General features: G+C 38.8%; 1 long non-coding RNA gene across 1 annotated transcript; it reads left to right on the top strand.

Moving 5' to 3' along the window:
- Nucleotides 1-1017: 1017 nt before the first annotated feature.
- Nucleotides 1018-20600, top strand: LOC142421867 (uncharacterized). The gene is made up of 4 exons (XR_012778993.1): nucleotides 1018-1260; nucleotides 5270-5434; nucleotides 19698-20335; nucleotides 20375-20600. It is a non-coding gene; the product is annotated as an uncharacterized LOC142421867 (long non-coding RNA).
- The last annotated feature ends 1378 nt before the right edge of the window (nucleotides 20601-21978 follow it).

The following is a 21978-nucleotide window of genomic DNA, read 5'->3' as shown; positions in this document are numbered from 1 at the left end:
CCGCGGCCCGGCCTCCCGCCCGCCTCAGCCCCTCCCGGCGGCCGCGGGGCGCCGGCGGTCCCGCCTTCCCCCTCAGACGGGGTGCCGGCCAGGCCCCGGGAGCAGGCGGTTGCGGAGTGGCCCCGGCCGTTTGCTCAAGCGGAGGGGCTTTCCTCCCGGGCGTGCAGCGCGTTCTGAGGCGAGGCGAGGCGGGCGGGGCAGGCGTCGGCCGGCTTCTCCTGCCGGCGGACGCGGGGGTACCTGATGGCCGGTAGCCGCTCACGGGAGGGCGCGGTCCCTACACCTCCTCCTCGTCAGCTGGGGCCGAGCCCTCCGTCGGGGTTCTCCCCTGTCGGAGTTCGGGAAAGTCGCCTCCTGGTGCGGTTCAGAGGGGCCGGGACAGGGCTGGGAGCCTCTGAGGCGGCTCCAACACAGTTAAGTCTGACAGGGCAAGCACCCCCTGCGTTGTGGGCTTCCCGCGACACTCACATTGCACCTATTTTCCCTCTCCGTTCCCTCATTTGACAGGTAAACCAGCAAAAGCAGCAGCAATGGTTCATTTATATATGAAACTAGCAGTTTATGCCTTTATTATTTTAATGTTCATGCTAGATGTTAAGCCATGTAGCTTTAAGAGATAAGTGCACCTCTATAGCTTCCCCTGATTTCGAAGAGAGATGGGTGCACTTACCTGCAGGTTGAATGTGAAGAACCGATTACAATTCTGAACCATAACTGCTGTATTTGGTTGTCATTTAGGAATTAATGTATGATTCCAAAACAAGTTCTTTTACAAAGCATTAACTATGCATAATTGAGTTGTCTCTCATTTGAAAGCTTGCAATGTCATCATCATCATCAGCTTCATCATTACCTTCACCACTGCCAAGAAGGCCTTGTAGACCAACTGTATATTCTCCTTCAGAAAAAAAAAAAGAGGAGAAAGAGTCTGGAGAGAAGAAGGGCTCAGTCAAGGATATGTGTACAAGAACAGGTAGAAAGGTGGATGTCCCTTAGAGAAACACTGAATGTGTTCTCACATGCTGAAATTGCCAATTTTTTGCTGGATTTGTCAGCAAACTAAGCTTAAAGTAGCGATGTGTTTCATGTTGGCTCTTGCCTTTTTGGTAGTAAAATTTTGTCATATTTGTTTAGATATGACAAAGATAAACACAGGTATGTCTGCAAGGAATCCCAAGTGAAACAAGACATTGATGGAAGCTCAGTCTTAAAAGCTGAAGAGGATGTGTCTGAAACTTCTTCAGCAGCGACTACTGAAAGGTAACTTCTTGCCTTTTTATGTTGTTTTCCATATATTCCCCGAAATAATAGTTTTAGGTGTTTATGAATGTCTCTTTAACCTTGCTGCTATATTTTTTTACATGCATGCTTTATTTTTGTTTTCACTTACTATGAATGCAAGTTTAGACTCATATTCCTTTGATCGGAGGTTATGTAGAGCATGTACCCTGGAACTAGAATCCAGGATTTCCTGCATTCCCAGTTCCTGTGACTTTCTTTTTTTCACCGTTATAACATTACCTTCTGGACTAGATAGTGTAAGCAAGGATCTCTTGGTGCTGTCAGATGGCAAACCACTGTAATTGCAGAATTCTGAACTGAATGCCTTTGCAAGAGAAAGATACGCAGCACGTGTTGTGCTAGCAGCTCCAGTTGGCTCCAGTGCAGCATAATTGCCAAAACTTTTTTAGGATTCTGAAAAAGTAATTTATTACAATAACTACATAAACGTTGAATTCACTTAGGGTTTTTTTTCCTTTCAGTAGTTCTTTTTACTCCAGTGCATCCCCAAAAAAAAGATTATGTAATAGCATGAGGTAGGTCTAAAATACCATCTTCAAAGTACTGAAGGATTGGTCAGTTGCATTTGTTGAGAAAATGAATGATGCTTTAATTCTGGTTTGGGCTTCAACTCAGCACATTTTTTTGTATAAATAAGGAGAAGACATGAGTCTTGTAAAGTAATATGGCACTTGAAATGTGATTGTTATATTAAAAGATTGTAGTCTTTCACAAATCTGGGCCTCCACAGGTTTATTTGAAGGCTCAGTGTGTTAAACTCCAAATTAGAAAACTAATTAGATATGGAAGATTTTATGGGGCCTTTTTAATAGCCCGTATATTAAGTAGAAAAATTTAGACTAAATAATGCTGGTGTCGGTAACTGGGTTATATGGCTGTGCTGTCCCAGGTTTTCATTCACCTTATAGACTGTACAGACTCTGTTTTATGATATATGCTGTCTGAATTACAGATGCAAGCTGATGCATTCTGGATGTCAAATAAGCAAAAATACAAACATGAGGAAAGGTATTACAACTCCGGGTGGGCACTGGGAGATATTTTTAGCTGAAAAATCCAAATAGTTTTTTCAAAATAGCTTTGGTTGTTATGTTCAGCATAACCCAGGATTTTTAATTTATGCCCATTTGCCTTGCTCAAAAGGAATAAGCCAGCTTTATGTAGTTGACAGCATACCTTTTCAGGCTCACTGTCTTCTCACTTTGTCCCGTGCAATTTGTTCAGTGTACAGGCTTGTTTCAAATTTGTTAAAAGCAGCAAATTTAACTTCAGTCAGGTAACACAGTGAATGAAATATTTGCAGCTGTATATGAAATTTGAATTCCATAAAGAGGTTTTGGTGAACTAGACCTAAAAGGAACACCTTTAAAATGTCATTCATCATGCCAAAATTACTCAATGGATTAAAAGTCTAATTTTTGGTTTCTTGTTGTTTTGGTTTGTTTTTTTTTTAGTTTCAGTATTGGGTACAAGTGAAAATCAGTCATAACAATGCAAAGTTCTGTTCTGAAAGTATGGACAATTGTCACAAAACTACTAATGTACTTACAAGTTGCAAAAGTAGTTATGTAGAATAGTGCAATTAACTGACAATATACTGTGTATGACTTCATGCATGCCTTTTGAAGAGGACTGAATATTAAATTGCTATTCTTATTTAAATAGCATAGTAAAATGTATTTAAATTGTATACCTTAGGTACTTATACACATTGTCAAAGCTTATAAGGCAGGCATTGGTATTAATATTGCACATGATAGTGTACAGTAGCTTTTGGGAGTGATTATTGAGTTGTCAGCCAAGCATACTTACTTGCTGTAATTTTGGGGTAATTATAATAAATTATTTCAGAAATTATTCTTTTGTTAAATTTCACATAGAGATAAGAATAAGCTATAGAAAATACACCATAATCAAATAATCTAAGAATTATATATCTGTTACCCACTGAAAAGAAATTTGCCTGGGTAATCCATTCCTGTGACATATGGGCAGGTGTCAAAAATCTTGGAAACAATTTGATTGAGGTAGTTCCTCTGTGATGAGTACAGAATAATATATCCTTGTGGCTATCTAAAGTGATATAACAAACTTCTATTACATTAAGCTTGCCTTAAATAACTAAAAGGTTAGAATCTTTCAATTTAGATCCAATTCACTAGGTGTGAAATACAATTGTTAATGTCTTCATGGCCACCTTTGCAAAATATGCATGATGATCTTTGTTCTGTGCCCCTCAACTATTGTAATGTATTACACCTTTATAGACAAGTCCAATTGACTTAAACCTATTGATTTAAGTATCATATTTTGTGTGAAAACCCCTCACAGTTGGTACTAATTGTCCTCCACTTTGGGCGGGTGGAAACAAGTGCATGGAAAAATGGGCGCGTCAATCTTAGTGATCTCCCATGGCCTAAGATTTTTCTAAATAGGCCACAATGCTTGGCCAACAGGAGGAGAATTGCATCACCACTGTCCTTGCCTTGCTATTTATTACAAAGATGGTTTGGCAATTTGACAGCTATGGTCTGTCAAATTCCTGCACAAATGCAGGAAGGCACAGTACATTTTTTCATAAAACAGAAAGCATCAGTCTTCAGATTTTTCATTGATGTTTCTTTAACATAACAAAATATGGTGTGTGTATATATAGTTTTATACTTAGTAGTTCTGCATACATTTGCTTTTCAGGCTAGCAAACAGAAAGATAGTCACCGTCTGTTTGCGACGGGTGTACCCACTCTGACTGAGTTAACACTACTTTGGTTCAGGCATCACTAACAAATAGGCCTGACTGAAATCAACCCTGTTGTGCAAACCTTGCGAACTTGTGCTAAGTCACATCTTACCAGGAATTAACACTTTGAGCCACTGTCTGAGCTGGAACTAGACGGAACTAAAAATTGCTATGGTTGCACACCTGCGCATACACCAAAGGGGAGTTTGACTACAAGCCAATCACTTCACACTACACATATCTGCAGCCACCAGAGCCCATTGAGCCCTCCTGCATGGCAGCGGGCTGCACGGCGATCTCCTCTTGAGCAGGGATGCCTCTCGAGGTTGCCCCTTGAGGTATCTGATATCTACAACGAGAGATGATCTAAAAGTGTATTGTATATAAGCTAATTATTTGAAATGTATTTAGTAGTACATTGTTTGACCACTGTTTAATCATTGTCTAATAAAACCTTTGGTTAACTCCTCAATGATGACTCCTCTCTCAGTAACTCTCCCGTGACACTGTTACAGTGGTACTCAGGCATTGTCAGTTACTTCTGGTTTTGCTGCAAGGAAGCTAGTTCATATGAAAAATTCATTGTATGTTATTATTGTGTCAAAATTTAATATTCTAATATAATGTTTGTGCTGCAATAAATTAAGTTTTATTAACATTGTAGGGAACGGGGTGTGGCTTCATGTGGCATCATGTGGCATCATGTGGCATCATGTGGTCAATGAACATCAGTGGGCTAGTGGAAACAGCATCATTGAGGGACAGTGCAAACATGGTCCTCAATGGATGAAAGAGAAAAGGAATGGAAGCGAACCTCACACTGAAATGTGCTGAAAAATTTTGGATAAAAAGTTTCTGAGAAACTTCCCATAGTTTCTACAGTTTAGGTATAATGGACTTCATTTGTGGATATTAGTTTGTCTGTGTTTCTCCAAATTATTGCTTTTCCCTTTTTATTAGAAGTAAATGCAATTGATGTGCCGAGAAGAAATTATCTCATATATGCTAAATTATTCATTCTCTTTTGTTGCATAGTATGAAGTTATGTAACAGTTGAAGCAACTTTGATTTTAATTCTAGACTGACCTTAGGGAAAAAATGTTAAATTGATAAAAACTTCTACTTGTGTTTTATTAATACGGATTTAATATGGTGAAAGTGTTCCTGATATGTTAAGTAATGTCAAAATTTTTCTTAAAATCTAACTGTATATTTATTTTCATTAAGATCTGCATTTGATCTGGAGCAGTTCCAGCAGCACTTGTATATGTATACTACCAAGTGGTTTGAGTACACTTACCCTGTCTACAGAGCAAGATGGTTTTTAGCAGCAATTGATTACAACATACACTTGAATCGGCAAACCATGCACAATCAACAGAATCAATTATTGTAAGTCTGTCACGTTATTTTTCCTCTTTTTAAATGTAATTTATTTATTGTAATTTCTCTGAAGGGAAAATAATTGTTTTTAATGCTAGGTGCATACTGTCAGTCCAATGTTAGCTAAGGCAAAGTTGAGATTTCTTTACAATTTCCGTATCAGCAAACCCATGTTGGAACTCCTTCCCTATGTAAGTAGCTGTGTAGCCTGCCTCTAGTTTCAGTATGATTTTACTTACAATCACTAAGGACTAATACAGAGAAGTAATAAATGTGACTATTTTGTTTTCCTTTCTATTGTAGTATGAGCATGGGATGATTGTTTTTGTAAATAAGCATATTTTGTATTGTGTTTAGAATGTCTTGAAATGTTTGTGCTTATTGCGAAGTGCCACCTTAGGCTACTTTTGAGAATGCTTTCTCCCTTCTAGGGAAGGACAGAGGTCAGTCTCAAGATTATTTCCTTATAAGTAAGAGCATTGATTTTATATGTAATAGAATTAATTTCCATTTACAGTAAGGATGGTAGAGAATGGAATACTGTGACTACTGGATTTCCTTTTGGTGTGTATTTACATATTTTAACTAATGCTTCTTCACAGCCATCTTGCGATATAAACAAGTGAATCAGTGACACTGGGCCTGATTCTTGACTGATTTAAGTTAAAAAGCCTTCCTTCGTCTGGAAACTGAAGGGATAAGGAATAAATCCTTACTGATGTCGACGTGTGTGTAATGGACTGCTAGATAAGGACTGCAAAAGCAAAGTAAAAAAATTAACTGTTTACAATATCAAGGATGTAATTGAATGGATTTTCTTATTCATAAAATATTTTCCACCCACTTCAACTTTATAATAGTTATTGTAGAATCTACCATAGGGAATCCGGAAGATAGACTTTGGTACCTAACAAAGAAGAAAGGCACTATGTCTATATTGATGACATAATGGAGGAAATATTTCAGTGCTGTTTGGAGGTGTAGAATGAGGTCACGGTGGAGCAGAATGCTTCAGGAATACAAAATAATTTGTGCTACTTCATCCATTCCTACATCTAACACCTCCAGATTTCTGCTTACCATAATTACTAACCATAGTGCTTCGTTCTGTAGGAGGATATAGTTGTTTAACACTTACTCTCGGTGCAGGGAGAGGAGTAGGTGATAATCTGTATTAATGGAAACACTGCAAATTGGAAAACCAGGCATTTTAATACGCTTGCTAATCTATTCTTAATTTTATATTTGTGTATAATGCTCGTATGTACACAGGCTGTGTTACCATTCAATTTTGAGGACTATGTTTTTGAAAGTTTGAAACTATTTTATGATTAAAGTGATATGCACATTCTTTGTGTGATAAGTTATTTCTCTTATGTATTATAAATCAAAGGTATAATCTTGTGTATGTATTTTTTAAAAAGGCATTAATTAAAGGATTTTTGCTGAGGTCCATTTATCTTAATATTTTCAAATTGTTTTCAATTTCAAGTGGTCTTCGTTTTCTTTTTTGTTCTAGGTTTCTGCAATGTACTTAATGTAACTCTACTATTATTGTAAACTTTGGTACAAACACTATTATTTGTGAAAGGTTTGTTATTTGTTACAAATAGCAGTAGATACCAAGAGATAGGTAAATGCCCATACCTTATAGGTGTAGTGTTGTGATGACTGCGCTGATCAGCTTGGAAGTGTGTATGTGCGTTGCTGAATTAAGTGCAATGCACAGTCGCTCTGAAAGTGTGTCTGTTGATGAGTTTTTAGACTGCTTCAGAAAATCTGCATAAATTTATATACATTTACAAATCATAAAAGTAAATTTAAAACCTTGTTAGGTAGTAGAAAAACTAAGTAAATTTTTGTTTAGTAAAGGCTTAACCTTAACCTCTGGTAGGGCTGTCTATTACTTGGCTTAAGAAGTTATCCTCGATGCACTCCAGGAGTCTCCTGGATTGCCTATAGCTTGTCGTGCTACTTTTCCAGCAGATGTTGGGGTGGTTGAAGTCCCACAGCAGGACGAGAGACTGCGAGCTCGATGCCTTCTCTAGCTGGAGTAAGAAGGCTTCATCAATAGGGTCCCCGTGATCAGGCGGCCTGTAGTAGACACCAAACACAAGGTTCCCTTTGTTGCCTCAGTCTCTAATTCTTACCCATAAGCTTTCAACCTCGTGGTTGAACCATAAGCTCGTGGCTATTCTTCAGAGACAGCTCTTCACGCTCTATCCATTTCTTGATGTAGAGGGCAATGCCTCCACCCCTCCTTCGTCACCTGTCCCTTTTGAACAGCCTGTAGCCATCAACAGCAGCGTTCCAGTCATGGGATTCATCCCACCAAGTTTCAGTAATGGCAACTAGGTCGTAGCTTTCTAGCAGCACAGTGGCTTGCAGCTCCTCCTGTTTGTTGCTCATGCTGCAAGCATTGGTGTAGGGGCACTTCAGCCAGGCTGTTGGCCATGTCACCTTCTTAGAGGAACACTCCTTAATTCCTTTGAGGTATTTCATTGGTGTTTCCCTGTTGGCTCCTATTCCCTCAGGAACCCCTGGCTCATCTCTGTAAGGCTTAGCTGTTTTTTTACTGAAAGCTCAAGAGTTAAAGAATATCAGCATCCATTTGGGACTTGACTGTAATTGCAAAGAATCATAATTGGGCGGCTGAATTCAGCCATCTGTAAAGGCTGATGGATGTCCTGAAACCACATGACAGCTTAAAACTGTCCTCTTGGCAGTTGTAAGTGGGGCAAACTGTATATTAACATAGTTAAAACACATCCATGTGTTTTTAAAGCAGCATTCAATTCTGAAAAGTGAGCATTCAATAATAAATGCTAGTATTCTGCTCTAGAGATCTTATAATGGAGTGTATTTATAGCTTTAGCCCAGCAGTTTTAAGGGGAAAGTAAGTTTTTGCTACTTTTAATGACAATTACCACTGCAGTGGGTGGTGTGTGGCACGCTGAGAAGTGTAGTCCAGGCCAGAGCCTCCTTGGGTTCCGCAGGGAAAGTCCCTCTCTGTGCTTTATAAACAGGGACTTGGCGGATCTGGGGACTTAAGTTGAATTAGTCAAATGTCACTGGTCTTGCATAAGAACTTGCTCTCTATATAGGATAAAGTGAAGTCCAGGTGTTTGCAGCTTTAGACCAGTGATTTTTTTGTTGTTGTTTGAGGGTTGTTTGGGTTTTTTTTTCCCAATGTCTGTGCTAGTCTCCCTGTTACCCTGCCAGATTTTCCTGACCCTGTTTTTCTTTAGCTCTTTACTTTGAACTGACTCCCAGACCTAAATCCATAGATGGGCCTTCTCCCTAGCTCTAATTTTGCAACAACCTGCCACACCACATTTAAGTTTAGCTTCATGCACTGTGCTTACAGAGGTACTCACTACATGGCAACGCCTTCTGAATTCCTTTGCTGTTATCCTTCACTTATATTACAGCTGGAACTGAAAAAAGCTAGTTCACAGGCTTCTTGTAGCACAGCCCATAATTCAGGTTACAACTGACCTTTCTCTGGGCCAATGTGACTACCCACCACCATATAAACCTGAACAGTAGTTATAGTCTTAACCTTTAATTGCTGCCACTGATCTCAAGATGTGAGGCAAACTGACAGCAGCATTTGTGATATCCTGGTGACTCATGCTGGTTGCAGCTGTTAGTTTATCTCATCAGCTTTTTACCACTCCTTGTATTCCTGTGATACTGCATCTTACATCTCCTAGTTGAACCATAAATTGTCATAGCCCAGTGAATGATGGTAACAGCAACAATTAGTTTAACTATTCTTCTTCTCCTGGATTTGTGTGTTAACTGTTTTTAGTCTGAATCCTTACCTTACCCACGAAGCCTAATGCTAGCCTATCCCAGTGCTACTGAAAGTGTTCTCTTAGTCCAAACTGGTACTGGCAGTCTACCTACCTACTTTCTCAATGTCTTCCTCACCCTAGGGTGTTTTCTCCAGTCTCAATCCTGCTTAATAGTAAACCAATGGGAGGAAGTAAGCATTCAGAGAACTGGACAGATAAGGAGTCTCACTCTTATATTTCAAAGGAAATACCTTTTTCTTCCATCTCCCAAATTCAGATATTTTGCCCTACTTAATCTAACCCTTAAATCTTATCTCTTAAATCTTTTCTTGGCTCCTACTAGTACTTGTGATTTCTCACAGTTCTTGTGTTGAGAGAATTCTGTAAAACTTTATAGATAATAGGAATCATATTTAGCATCCACTGAAATTACATGTCCATGGAGGTAAACAATGTTTGTTAGTTAGAGAATAACCAATCTCATCTCAAGTATTCTCATGAAACACAGTTCAAGATGAAAATCCAAGGTTAAGTGTGTGCTACAAGAATGTAAGGTGTCCTCTCTTCACTAAGAGACTAGCAGTGCTTGTAATGGTAGGCTCTGATAAAATGACAAGATCTGAAATTTGCTAGCAAAGCTTCTGTAAATGTGTGCAAAAATGAACTGCCACTTCCAATACAAATCTTACAGTTTGTTTTGCATGTATGTAAAATAAGGTAAGTGAATGTGAGGATCTGCATATGTCAAATGTACATTCTTTTGGTAGCTTTGCATATTTTGAAACTTTTCAACCTGTAGTTCCTCAGGCAATGAATAAAATATTAAGAAAACAGACTTGGTTCCAGGTCATTCACACCATATATAAAGTAATTTTCAAGTTCTTGTTTAGCTATTAGAATGGAGAATTACTAGCACATAAAATTTTTTGTGCAAAGTATAAGAACCTTATTAGCTCATCACTCACTAAACAGATAAGAAATCAAGCTTGGTTGTCAAATAAAGAGCTGTAATTCTAAAAATAATGTTACTTGGGTTTTGGGGTTTTTTTTATTCAGATAGAAAGCACCTTGTTTCAAAATATGTCTGCTTGTACTTCTTTTACATAGTGTTTAAAATGGTGCTGTGCTCTGAATCCAGACTTTCAAGAAGTCACAGATATGTGTGATCAGTTTCTTTAATGCACAGTTGAAATGTTGCCAGAAGCAAATATAAGTAAAAAACCCCAGCTAACTAAGGACACTTCTGTCAGTTTTCATGTATACAAAAATTATACATTCACTGGACAGTGGCCTAGTGTATTATCCTCAAATGTTATGGAGAAGAAGCATTAAGTATACAGCATAGCTTTCATCTTTCTATTTCTTAGTATTGTCTGGCATTGCATTCTGGCCTCGTATCCTTGTTTGACCAACAGTATTTCATGCCATAGGCAGTTATCCTGGCAAGGATAAATATCTGTACTCTGACTATATGTAAAATTCAGTTGTTATTGCTTTTTAATGACAATTTGGCCAAATAGTATGTAGACAACTTCTTTTATTAACTTACAATGTCATGGTTTTGCTACATGACCAGGAGCCTTGCTTGTTAAAACATTTCTGAAATATTAGATATTACAAGTGAAAACTTCTTTACCTTTCTGAACATAATGCCCTGCTTTATTTTCTTCCAATGGTTTTCTATTCATATCCTTATTTTAATGTCCAAATGCTCTTAGAGTTTCCTAGGGAGCCCTGCTGCTTAACAAGAAGGCAAGTTCTGTGTTTCTTGATTGAAATACCTCCTGTAGATGAGTTCTGCTCAATTAATGTTGACAGAGAGCAGAACAGTTTTCCAGAAGGCGTTGCTCATGCCCAAGGCCTGCAGATGTTGAAAACAATGATAAGCTTATGTTTTCTGACCTTAATAAAATGAAAATTCCGAGAGAATATTCTCGGTCTTTTCATTCCAACTTCAAAGAACAGAGAGGTGGAAAGGCTGAGCAGTAACACAAAACTTAATGCAAACTCATGCTTTAGAGATCCAGATTGTGATTAAAGACTAGAGTTGTTATAAATTAGGACACTTGGAATATACCTGTCAGTTTCTCTTCTCTTTTTTTTTTTCCTGTTTTGCTTAAAAAAGAAAGAACACATGCTACAGCTCTGGCCCTGAAACATGACAAGGTGGTTGCACAGCTGTGTTGACCAGGGTCATGCTGCTGATTAAGGTGGGATTCTGCAGGTGATTAATGTCTCTGGTGTGTGTGCTGGGAAGCTGTGGTGCTATTTTTATCTTAGAAGTACCGTTCATGAACAAGTACCCTCCTCCAGCAGTTAAAGTATAGCCATGATGAGATCAACTCTTCTCTGAAATTGTTTACCAGTTCTACCTCTTCCGTGGAGCTGTAGTTGTTGCTATGGGTAGTAAGCAGAAAGCTGAGCCACTTAAGTCTCCCCAAAGATGAGACAATCAGGTTTTTGCCTACATAGCTAAGAATCAAGACATAGGAGTAACTTTGCTGGTTCAGACCAAGCGACTGTCTGGCTCCAAGAGTCTGTCAATGATTAGAGGCCACAGATGGATACCCAGGGAGGACTAAAAGGAGCTTCTGCATGTGATACTCTCCTTTGTCTTCTTCCCCTGTTAGAGTACTCTCCCAGCTTCTGACTATTGCTCAGCTCCAGGGAAGTCAAAATACTGTAGTTTGTTGTGTTAGTAACCCTCAGAAGATCTCGTTAAGAAGCCCTCGAGTCTTCCCTTGAACTTCCCCCATCTCTACCTGGATGAGGTGTAGTCTCTCATTTCTCTTTTCCAGGAGGTTTAGTAGTTCAGTATTGCATGGGAGGAACAACTAAGGCTACACCATTGAGTTTACACTGTGTTGGTTACTGGATTCTGGCAGTCTTTGGCTGCACAGATTTTCTGAAATGTGCAATTTGCATCATCCTCCATTCCTGGCTTTTTCTCCCCTTTTACTAAATCAGTGTGTGTACCTCTGTGTATAAATTTTGATGGGCAAACAAACAGTCCTTCTTTGCCCAAGGGATTAGGAAAGTTGTCTTGTATCCTTCCCACTGTGAAAAGCTCTTGCAGTGTTTTGGGTTTTTTTGTTGAAGCTGTTTAAAAAGAAAAAAAGTGAAAGCCTAACTAGGAATGGATCATTGATTAGCAGTTTGATAGCTTTACCTGTTTACCTGTCTAGGGGAGGAATGGGTGAAATCTAATTAACGTTATTGACATTTGCTAGATCAGTTGCAATGTCATAAAATGCACAGAATTAAAGATGAGGCTCCTCATCCAACTGAGTTCCTCACTCCTACCTTTGCTAAATACACATTTTGAAAATACGAATAGCTGTGCTCTTATTTTCATAAGAATGTTGTATAAGAGCAGTACAGGTTCTCTTGTATACAGAAGAGATATGTGAATTAGATAAAATGTGAAGAATAAGTTGTTGACTTACTGTGATTTTTGATGCTAGTATTCAGGAGTTTCTGAATTATGAATGTCATTACACTAAAAGTAACAGAGCCATTTTGACATATCAGTCCACAGTAAAGTTACGGAAGTTCAGAGAAGGCAGCATTTAAGATGAATATTTTAGGGTGTGTGTGTTTTTAATACAAGTGACTGATGTGACTGCCCAAGGTTAAGTATCTCAGATGATCTGGACTACTGCTCTGCTTCCAATAGTAAAGCTCTGCTCTTCACAGGTAGAAATCAGGTGACTCAATGAAAAAAGTGAGTGGGGATTTTTATCTGCTGTTATTAGGGAGAGTTGACACACAACTTCTTTTTCTGGCACTTTTTTAACACTCCTTACTCAGAGTAATAAACTTAAAGACTTTTGGGACTTAGCCCTCTGCTTTTTGCATTCGGTTTGTAGGTTCGGGCATATATTCAGATGACAGTGATACATACAGCCTCTGCTCACACATCATGTGTTCCAGGCCTTGACCACCTTGGTGACCTCCCCTGGACCCTCCAGTATGTCACTGTCTTTCTTGTTCTGAGGAGCGCAAAATTGGACACAGTACTCCAAATGTGGTCTTTTAAGTGCAGAATATTTAATTGCATTTGGCTTCTTGAACTGTTTTAATAAAAGCTCCCAAACAATTCCAATTTTTAAATGGAATTTGACCTCCAGTGCAGTTACCAAACAGATTGAGAGGTATATGTGTACCATCTATCCTGTTTTGAGTAAAAGATCTTTTTTTAGTATCAGGGCTTCAAGTTGTGAAGTCAGATCTAATGCTGTTCAGATTAAATGTTCATGAGTGGAAGAAAACTGTGTTATATATAAACTAAATGCTTATGGTTCAGAAACTTGCTTTTCAGAAACTACAAATAAAGCTTATTCCAGGATTTTTTTTAAAGTGCCCCCTCACTCCCCCCTCCTGGGCTAAGGTTACCCCTCTAAGCTTTTCAAAATATATTGACTTGATAGAAGTGAACAATTCTATTTAAGGGTGATGCATGCAAGCCTCAATTAGTTCAATCAAGCTAGATAATGTAAAAACGCCTATAAGCAGAGTGCTACTGAGAATAACAGCTGTCATGTCTGAAGCCTTCAGATCCTGCAATACTCAGTCCTGGTACTTGCAACTTAAAATGCCGTATCACATTATGCAGATATTTACACGGATTGCTAGAAATAGGGAGATGATATCAAGATTGAAGTTTACTTTGAATCGGGGACTTGTTTGTTCCTCCATACTGTAACTGGTGAAATTGCATTTTTCATTAAGTTGATAACAAAATACACGTGGATCCTGTGGACCCATAGTATGATGAATGGATGAAGTCTCACCTTTCTTTTAAACGCTGGGAAGCAAATAGAGGGATTCTTGGAATATGTCTGTGGTTTTGATACCTGCAGCTGCTGTTTCAGTTTCCATCTTTTTCCATTATGCTTTTGTAGTGCTGTTGATGACTCACATTCCGAATACTTCTTATTAAGATAAAGTAGCTTTGAGGTGGTGAATAGGAGAGGGTAGCTGTTAATCTGGAGAATGTTTAAAGGATATTGCTAGGGAGGAAATCTGCTAGGTGCTCATTAATGTAGGTAAAGAGGAGTTTTGATAGTTCTGGCAATATGCCATAGCTGCATACATCTCAGCTGGTTTTGTTGCTGGTTAGTTTAGCGTTAGTTTAGTGAACAGGAAACAGATTTGACCTTTTTTATTCTTTAATGCACAAAATCCTGTTTGTCAGTAGATGTTTTGTTTACTCTGAAGGGGAGGCATAAATCTTACTTGTCATCTCTCAAGTGCAATGAGATGCAACTGCAAACATCATCTGAACTAAAGGTGGTAGCAGAGAGAGTAGGGCAATAGTATTAAAAATAAGATTAGTTTTTAACTTTGGTCCTGAAACTGGAGAATGGCTCATTCTGGCTTTCAAAAAATGTGAGTTGTACTTTTTTTTTTTTTCCCTTTCTCCTTGCCTTGCCTTAGCACCAAGAGGCTGATCCCAAAGACAAGGATATAAATGAGATTCCTTTGGATTCAAGGAATTTATGCTGGTCTTATTTGATACAAGGAAATACAGAGCAGTAAGTAATCGTGCCTTCTCCTTTGTTATAGCTGAGAAATTTAAGTGTGCACATCTGTGAGGCCTGCTTGTAACTTTGATTAATGAAACATGCATCTTCATGGCCTCTAGGTTTGGATTATTCAGCAAACATATCATTTAAATGTGCACTTTCCATTGAGAAGGTTAAATGCAAATTCACTTCCATTAAACTAAGTAGCTTTTCCTCTTTATATAAAAGACTAAAGATATATTCACGCTGTGAATAATCATGTGATGTATATGGAAAACAAATAAGGTTTTTGAAATACAGCAGACACGGCTATACATTTTCTGGCTCAGATTTGCTGGCACATAGGAATGCCATTAAGGCAAAATGAGGAATAGGTCTACATCGCTCTATGCTGGCTAAGCAGACCTCTCATAGGATATAGTATGGAGAGGAATAAAATGCAATTATGCTAAACAATTAATTGAACAAAGGTACGTGTATCGGAATTTTTCTCCAAGAAACTGTAGTTGGCCATGCTGCAGTTTCCACGACAACAACCCCCTGAGAGTATCTCCTGTTTTTTTTGTTCTGAGTTACCCTGTGGATCTTCTAAGCTGAGTGAATTAAGGGTCAAAAGCTGGTACATTTCTATTATACACCATCTTAATAATGACAACAAACTACTTCAGCAGACTAAATCTAAAGTAAAACACGTTTTGATTCTATATCAACTATGCATTTTACATTTCTCGCTAGGCATCTTTAAATAAACTAGCTATCGTTTTTATTCAGTTGCCTACAGAGGTATAATATGCGATGAAATTTTTATTTTTAGAAACATTCTTATATCTGAAATATGTTAACACAAGAAATGTCAGGCTTGGACAATTTCTGAAGTGTTTTCTACAAAAACCCAAAACTGAAAAGCACTCTTTAGAATAGAATCAAGGAGAACAGATTACAGTTTTACATCAGCTGTGTGTGGGATTTTATAACCCTTCCTCCAACTTGTCTTCAGAAACCCAATTCCATTTACACTCACATGGATGCAAACTTAAATTCAGCTACATGTGAGAATAGGGCATGACCTGTCTCTTATTTTGTAGTAGTATGACTTCATGTGTTTGGGTTTGCTTACGTTTATCTAAATGTTATAGCTGTCACATAGGATTGTAATATAGTAAATATGAAGAATATTGGTAAATCTGCAGTAGGTGCGAGAGCTTTCCAAACTGTCAGATTCCATGTTGCACTGAACCTGTGTAACATGAACATAAAACACAGCCACTGCTACTTTATGTGAAAAGGTTTCACGCTTTAAAAAAATGCTGTAAATGACTGCTTAAAATACTGGACAAATATGAGCTTAAAACCACTCTCTACTGATCTAGCAGCACTATCATTCTTTACTGAAGATGAATGTTTAACCACAAGGTTATGGAATTATGTTATTCTTATTTAAGCTTATTATTCTGAAATATTTACTGTTACTTGATTAAATTAATACAGTGGTGTTCATGGCAAAACTCCTTATCAAACACCTTTCTGCTCCTGAGTGCTAGGAAAATATGCTTGAATATGTGAGTGGTGGTCAAATGTAATGGAAGAGCTCCTTTTATTTGTTTCATCGTTAATTAAGATGGTGGCACAGTTGTTTAGACTTCCCTTCTCAGGTAGGGCTGACAAAGTCCCGTTTCATATTGAATCATCTGACTTGTAGAAAGAGCATTTAATACTCATTGCAGAAGGGAGAGATTAAAAGTTTCTCAAGTCCAGGGCAAACAGAAATAGGACATAAAATTCTGATGTGTAGCATTTCCTGCATTCCTTCTTTGTTAAATCCCAGTAATGTGCTGCCATTTCTAAATGTGAAAAAGAAGAGAGTATGTGGCTATGTTCCACTGGAACAGCAGTTCTTACAGCAATTGTAGCAAACTGATTTATATTAGAGCCTAGCCTCATTTTTCAGACCTTTTTGGACTTGGGCTTAACAGTATTATGAGGTTGTGGGTTCTGGACTAACTCCTCTATGCTTATTTTCAGAAGCAGTCACTCACTTCAATCTTGCAGTGAGAGTACTAAATGCTATTTTAATACAGTCTGAAGAAAAAATTGAAAAATGAAAAGGCTTTTACGGTAAAAAGCACTTGCACTTCACACATTTTATTATAATGTCCTGAGTTTGGCTGTGGCTGCTGGAAAATGGTTGCTGTAAAGACAAGAACGATTACAAGATAATCACTTTTAAGCATCCAGAAGCCTGTCCTGAGACACTAGGGGGTGCAATAAAACCTTACTGCTGATGCCTTTAGAGTCTTGACCTACCTTGGCTTGGAGCTCTGGTTGCAGATAGATGGATTTCCTCTATGTGGTTGTGCTAAGAAAATGCCGTGGCTGAAATACACTACTCCTAATGAGAATGTTCTCTAGAATACTACCTGCTGATTTACAATACAGGATGATGTTTGAATCCTAGTCTTAAAACAAAGAGACAGAAAAATACACAATATTTTGCATATTGCCCAGGGCCTCTCCTTTATTGAAATAATTGATTGCATATTTTTCTGCACCAAATAGCTTTGATTGCAGGCTTTTGGATGAAGCGGTGATGAAGACGGTATTTGAAATACTGCTTTCCCCATGTGTTTAGGAACTGTATGTTTGTTAGGGAATACTCACCTGTGTCTGAAACACAGGTGAGCTTTCAGTTAACAGCGATGAATGCCATACCGAGTAAGCCTGAGTCTGCCACTGTTCCCTGGTGGTCTTCACTTGAAATAACAACTGAATTTGGTACATAATATGGAGCTGGGTCTTTGGGAAGGAGAAGCACCGTGGATAAAAAGCCACGCATAGGTATGGAGGGGTGGCCCAGAAACAGCGAGCCCACAGCAGCCACACTAGTGTGAGAAGTGAGAGGGATGCAATGAATGACAAAGGCGTGGGCTATAGCATGCGTTTTAGGGGCTGTTGTGGTACCACTGCATGTTCTAGAACCTTCCATGGGAAAATTTAGCTTACACCATTGCAGGAAGTAGCATAGTCACCATTGCACTACAGCTAAAATAAACTCCCCATGCTCTCATGAGTACAGAAACTTACATTTTTGAACTCATGGCCTGACAGTTAGCTGCTCACTGGTATTCACAGAATCACAGACTAGTTGAGATTGGAAGGGACCTCTGAAGGTCATCCCAAGCAGGGCCAGCTACAGCCAGTTGCCCAGGACCATGCCCAGAAAGCTTCTGAGTATCTCCAAGGATGGAGACTCCACAACCTCCTTGGGCAACCCGTGCCAGCGCTCAGTCACCCTCACAGTGAGAAAGTGTTTCCTGATGTCCAGAGGGAACCTCCTGGGTTCCAGTTTGTGCCCATTGCCTCTTGTTCTGCCACTGGGCACCACTGGAAGGAGCCTGGCTCTGTCCTCTGTGCACCCTCCCTTCAGGTGTGGGCACACATTAGTGAGATCCCCCTGAGCCTTCTCTTCTCCAGGCTGAGCAGTCCCAGCTCTGCCAGCCTTTCCTCACAGGAGAGACGCTCCAGCCCCTTCATCATCTCTGTGGCCCTTTGCTGGGCTTGCTCCAGTATGTCCATGTCCCTCTTGTGCTGGGGAGCCCAGAACTGGACCCAGCACTCCAGGTGTGGCCTCCCCAGTGCTGAGGGGAGGGGAAGGCTCCCCTCCCTCCACCTGCTGGCAACGCTCCTGCAGCCCAGGATACCGTTATGCTGCTTTGCTGCAAGGGCACGCTGCTGGCTCATGTTCGAGCTGGTGTCCACCAGGACCCCCGGTTCCTTTTCTGCCAAGCTGCTTTCCAGCTGGGCAGCCCCCAGCATGTACTGGTGCATGGGGTTGTGCCTTCCCCAGTACAGGACTGTGCACTTCTTGTTGAACTTCATGAGGTTCCTGTCAGCCCATTTCCCCAGCATTCTTTGTAAAGAAGTATAGATCCTCTTTTTCAGAAAAGGTGATCGACTCACAAAAATAGTTCTACAGGTAAATAATGCAGCAATTTCCATAAAAACTCTGCCAGATTTTGGATTGCTTCACCAGAAGATAAGTGTGTGAGTTTTTTTCTGCTTTCTTGCAGACTTGGATCATTACATATCAAGCTCATCTTTCTCAGTGCTTTAGCATTATGGAATGTAAGGAAGTTATATTGAAGAGTTCCAGTAGTCCATGCTAAATGAAAGAAAACTTTCAGTGTGGTATTTCTTATAGCATAATGGCCATTTATCTCTATGTGTGTTATAGAACTTTGAACCGGACCTCTGAAATTATAATTTGTAGCATGATGAACTGAAACAGCCCCTTCAATCCAATGTTTGAAGGACTTCATGTTCAGAATTTTCCCCTGATCAGTCCAGATCTTTAAACCCTGTCCTAAAGCCATGCTGATGGAGGGGGCCTGATGTGGATGAGAATGGTATATGGCCTGAAAATATGCATAGCAGTATATGATACAAATATGGTTAAAATTAATCTGTGTGTTTTAAGGTAAGAGTTTTCAATATATATTGATTGGGAAGAGGGACTGTTGAAAAACAAAGAAATATTTAAATAATAAGTGAAATAATGGATACTCAAGACAGTACTTATTAATCTGTTTTGCTGATTTTTGTACCATTTTTAGTTGTGGCAGAAGGAGCAATATTTTGTGACAGATACATGTTATTAAGTCTTCAGCAACACCCTTCCCTGAATGCAGGAAATAACATGCACCTCTAACAAATTCCTGTAAATCTGTTTGATTCTGATAAGTTTTCTATCATTAATTGTTTACTATTTAAACATTTCTTCACACCAGATGGAATGCAGTAAGTCTGGAAACTCAAACTAATAGTGATTGATTGATTGATTGATTTTCAGGAAACTGACAGAATGTCTTTCAGGCTCTGGAGCTGTTTTCTCAGGATGTCATCCAGATCACTTCAAAATATTAACAATTTTTATTTTTATTCTTTCAGGTAAAGAACATTACAGATCTTTATGGTGAAAGATAACCAGCGCAGAAGAGCAAGTTTGGAAAGGTTATAACAAAGTTCGACACAGTGTAGTTCAGAACTGCTTTTTAGTCTGCTCTTGGTTGTCAGTATGTGTAAGTTTCCCTTCCAAGACTGGAAAAAAGCAGTAGAAGGATGTTGACTTCCAAACTGATTCCCTCTGATATTTATGCTACAAAAGCATAGGTGAAGTATAGAAAGGCAGTTTAAATGAAAACTTAGGTGCTAGAGCTTGCAGAGATGTAGCTTGCAGAGAGAGGGCCTGTGTACATATTTTACTCCTTTGTTTTGTCCTTCTTTGATCTTTTGGTGCAGATACAGTTTGAGGATACCCAGACTTCATAACTGGGTGTCAGCAATCCGATGTTCTGGTGCAACTCTTGCCAGAGGTGACTGAGTACCTTACATTGCATTTTACAAATAAAGGTGGGTTTTATTTTTCTTCTTTGCCTTGAAACCATTGTCATTTAGGTAAAGAGCTGTCAGTGTGCTGTTTGCAAATGTATTGGTTGCACAACATCATACTTAAGTATGACTATATACCCATACTGGCAAAAACTTCTGCTAGTCTAAATGTAAAGGACCTACTACTATATACTGCTGTAACAGTATATAAGAATATATATACTGAATATATATAGAACACTATATAAGAATATAGCTATAATAAAAATAAAATATAGCCATAATAAAAATAAATGTTACTGTCTCTAAGACTGAAAGCACTGGAATGACTTTGAAATAAAGAACACTAATGGTGATGACTGTTAAACTCTTGGTAGGAAATCTAGGATTTGTAACTTATTTTGGGGCATTTTACATGCTGGATCTTTTAAACTTTTCATGGAAGATATGCACGCATCTAAACTCCTGACAAGTAATTATTTATACTTTAAGATTATTTTTTAACATCTTGTTCTATTCCCCAAATCCAGAAATGTCATTCTAAACATTTTACCATGATGAGGTATAGCCTACTCTGGAGAGCAGAGGCACTGCTTGTGTGATTGCTATTTACCCACACGACACCATTTGTATGCAGGGCTGTAGCTTTGTCGTATCAATGATGTAGGTAAAGTAAGGCTCTTTAAGGTACTACTGACCTGTTACTTAAAATAGATACTTATCTCGCCAAAACGAGTCATTTAGGGGGGTTCTCAATCTAAAATGCATAGGTCAACTTACTCAATTTTGAAAGGATTTTGTCTTGAGCCCCCTTTTTGCATAGATTAGGTGCCTACACTGAACAATTATTAATCTCCCTCTCTACCGTGGCTAATGCCATATTGGCGACTTACCTCTAGCACTTTACTTTCTTCTTACTCTTTCTTTCCTTTCCCACCTCTATATCACCTCCAAATAATACATACTTAAAGAAATCCAGACAAAAACCCCCTAGTTAGTAGCATTGCTTAAATTCATCGTGACATCACGTCTGAATATGATTTCTCTTCCAAAGAACACTACAGTTGGTTTATAAAAATGCACACTGCCTTCTCAGAGATTGTCCTGCTAATTTGCCTCTGATAAATGAGGATGTACAGACAACTGTCTCAAAAAGAAATTAATAGTTTATCATCACTCTAATATAAATGGTGATACAGTGAGTTAGAAAGAAGGGACATTTTGGCAAAAGCCACTTCCTTATGGTATTTTGTAGTAACAAATGAGTATATGTCCCAGAAGTCTGTAGTTAATGAAACAGACTCATCACCACCTGCTTTCCCACAAGCACAGAAAGCTTAGTCAGCTTAATTTTATTGAATCAATTTTGTGTAGTGATTGATTTCCAGGTAAGTAGCAGTGGATAAGAAATCCAACACTCAGCTGTAGAAAAGAAGCAGTGTAGGACCTGTAGTCCCTTAGGACTTTAACTGGGTGTTTGTGGTAAATCTTGTATGGGCAACCAGTTTCCACACAGTTCATCAACTACATCATCTCTCTGGCAGGAAAACAGAAATTAAAATCAGCCTTAGTAAATACAATTATTGTTCAGAGATTTTTTTAAATAATGAAACATGCTGTAATGAGTGTGATTACATTGTTTCCTGTGTGTATAAAGACATGAGTGGCCAGTGGTTCCCTATGCAATTGAACCCTTGAGTGAAATAAGAACTGTGTCTCACTTGTCCTCCTTTTTTGTGATTTTTCAGTAGATGAATGCTGGAGGACAGTTTTCAGGCATCTCTGGGAATACACTTAAAATACAGGACTTAAGAGTGGGCTGATAGGATTGAAAACATAC

This window comes from Mycteria americana, chromosome Z (genome assembly GCF_035582795.1).
Source record: "Mycteria americana isolate JAX WOST 10 ecotype Jacksonville Zoo and Gardens chromosome Z, USCA_MyAme_1.0, whole genome shotgun sequence".
Taxonomy (NCBI): Eukaryota; Metazoa; Chordata; class Aves; order Ciconiiformes; family Ciconiidae; genus Mycteria; species Mycteria americana.
Note: the sequence above shows the minus strand (reverse complement) of the source record. Positions and strands in the feature narration are given on the sequence as shown.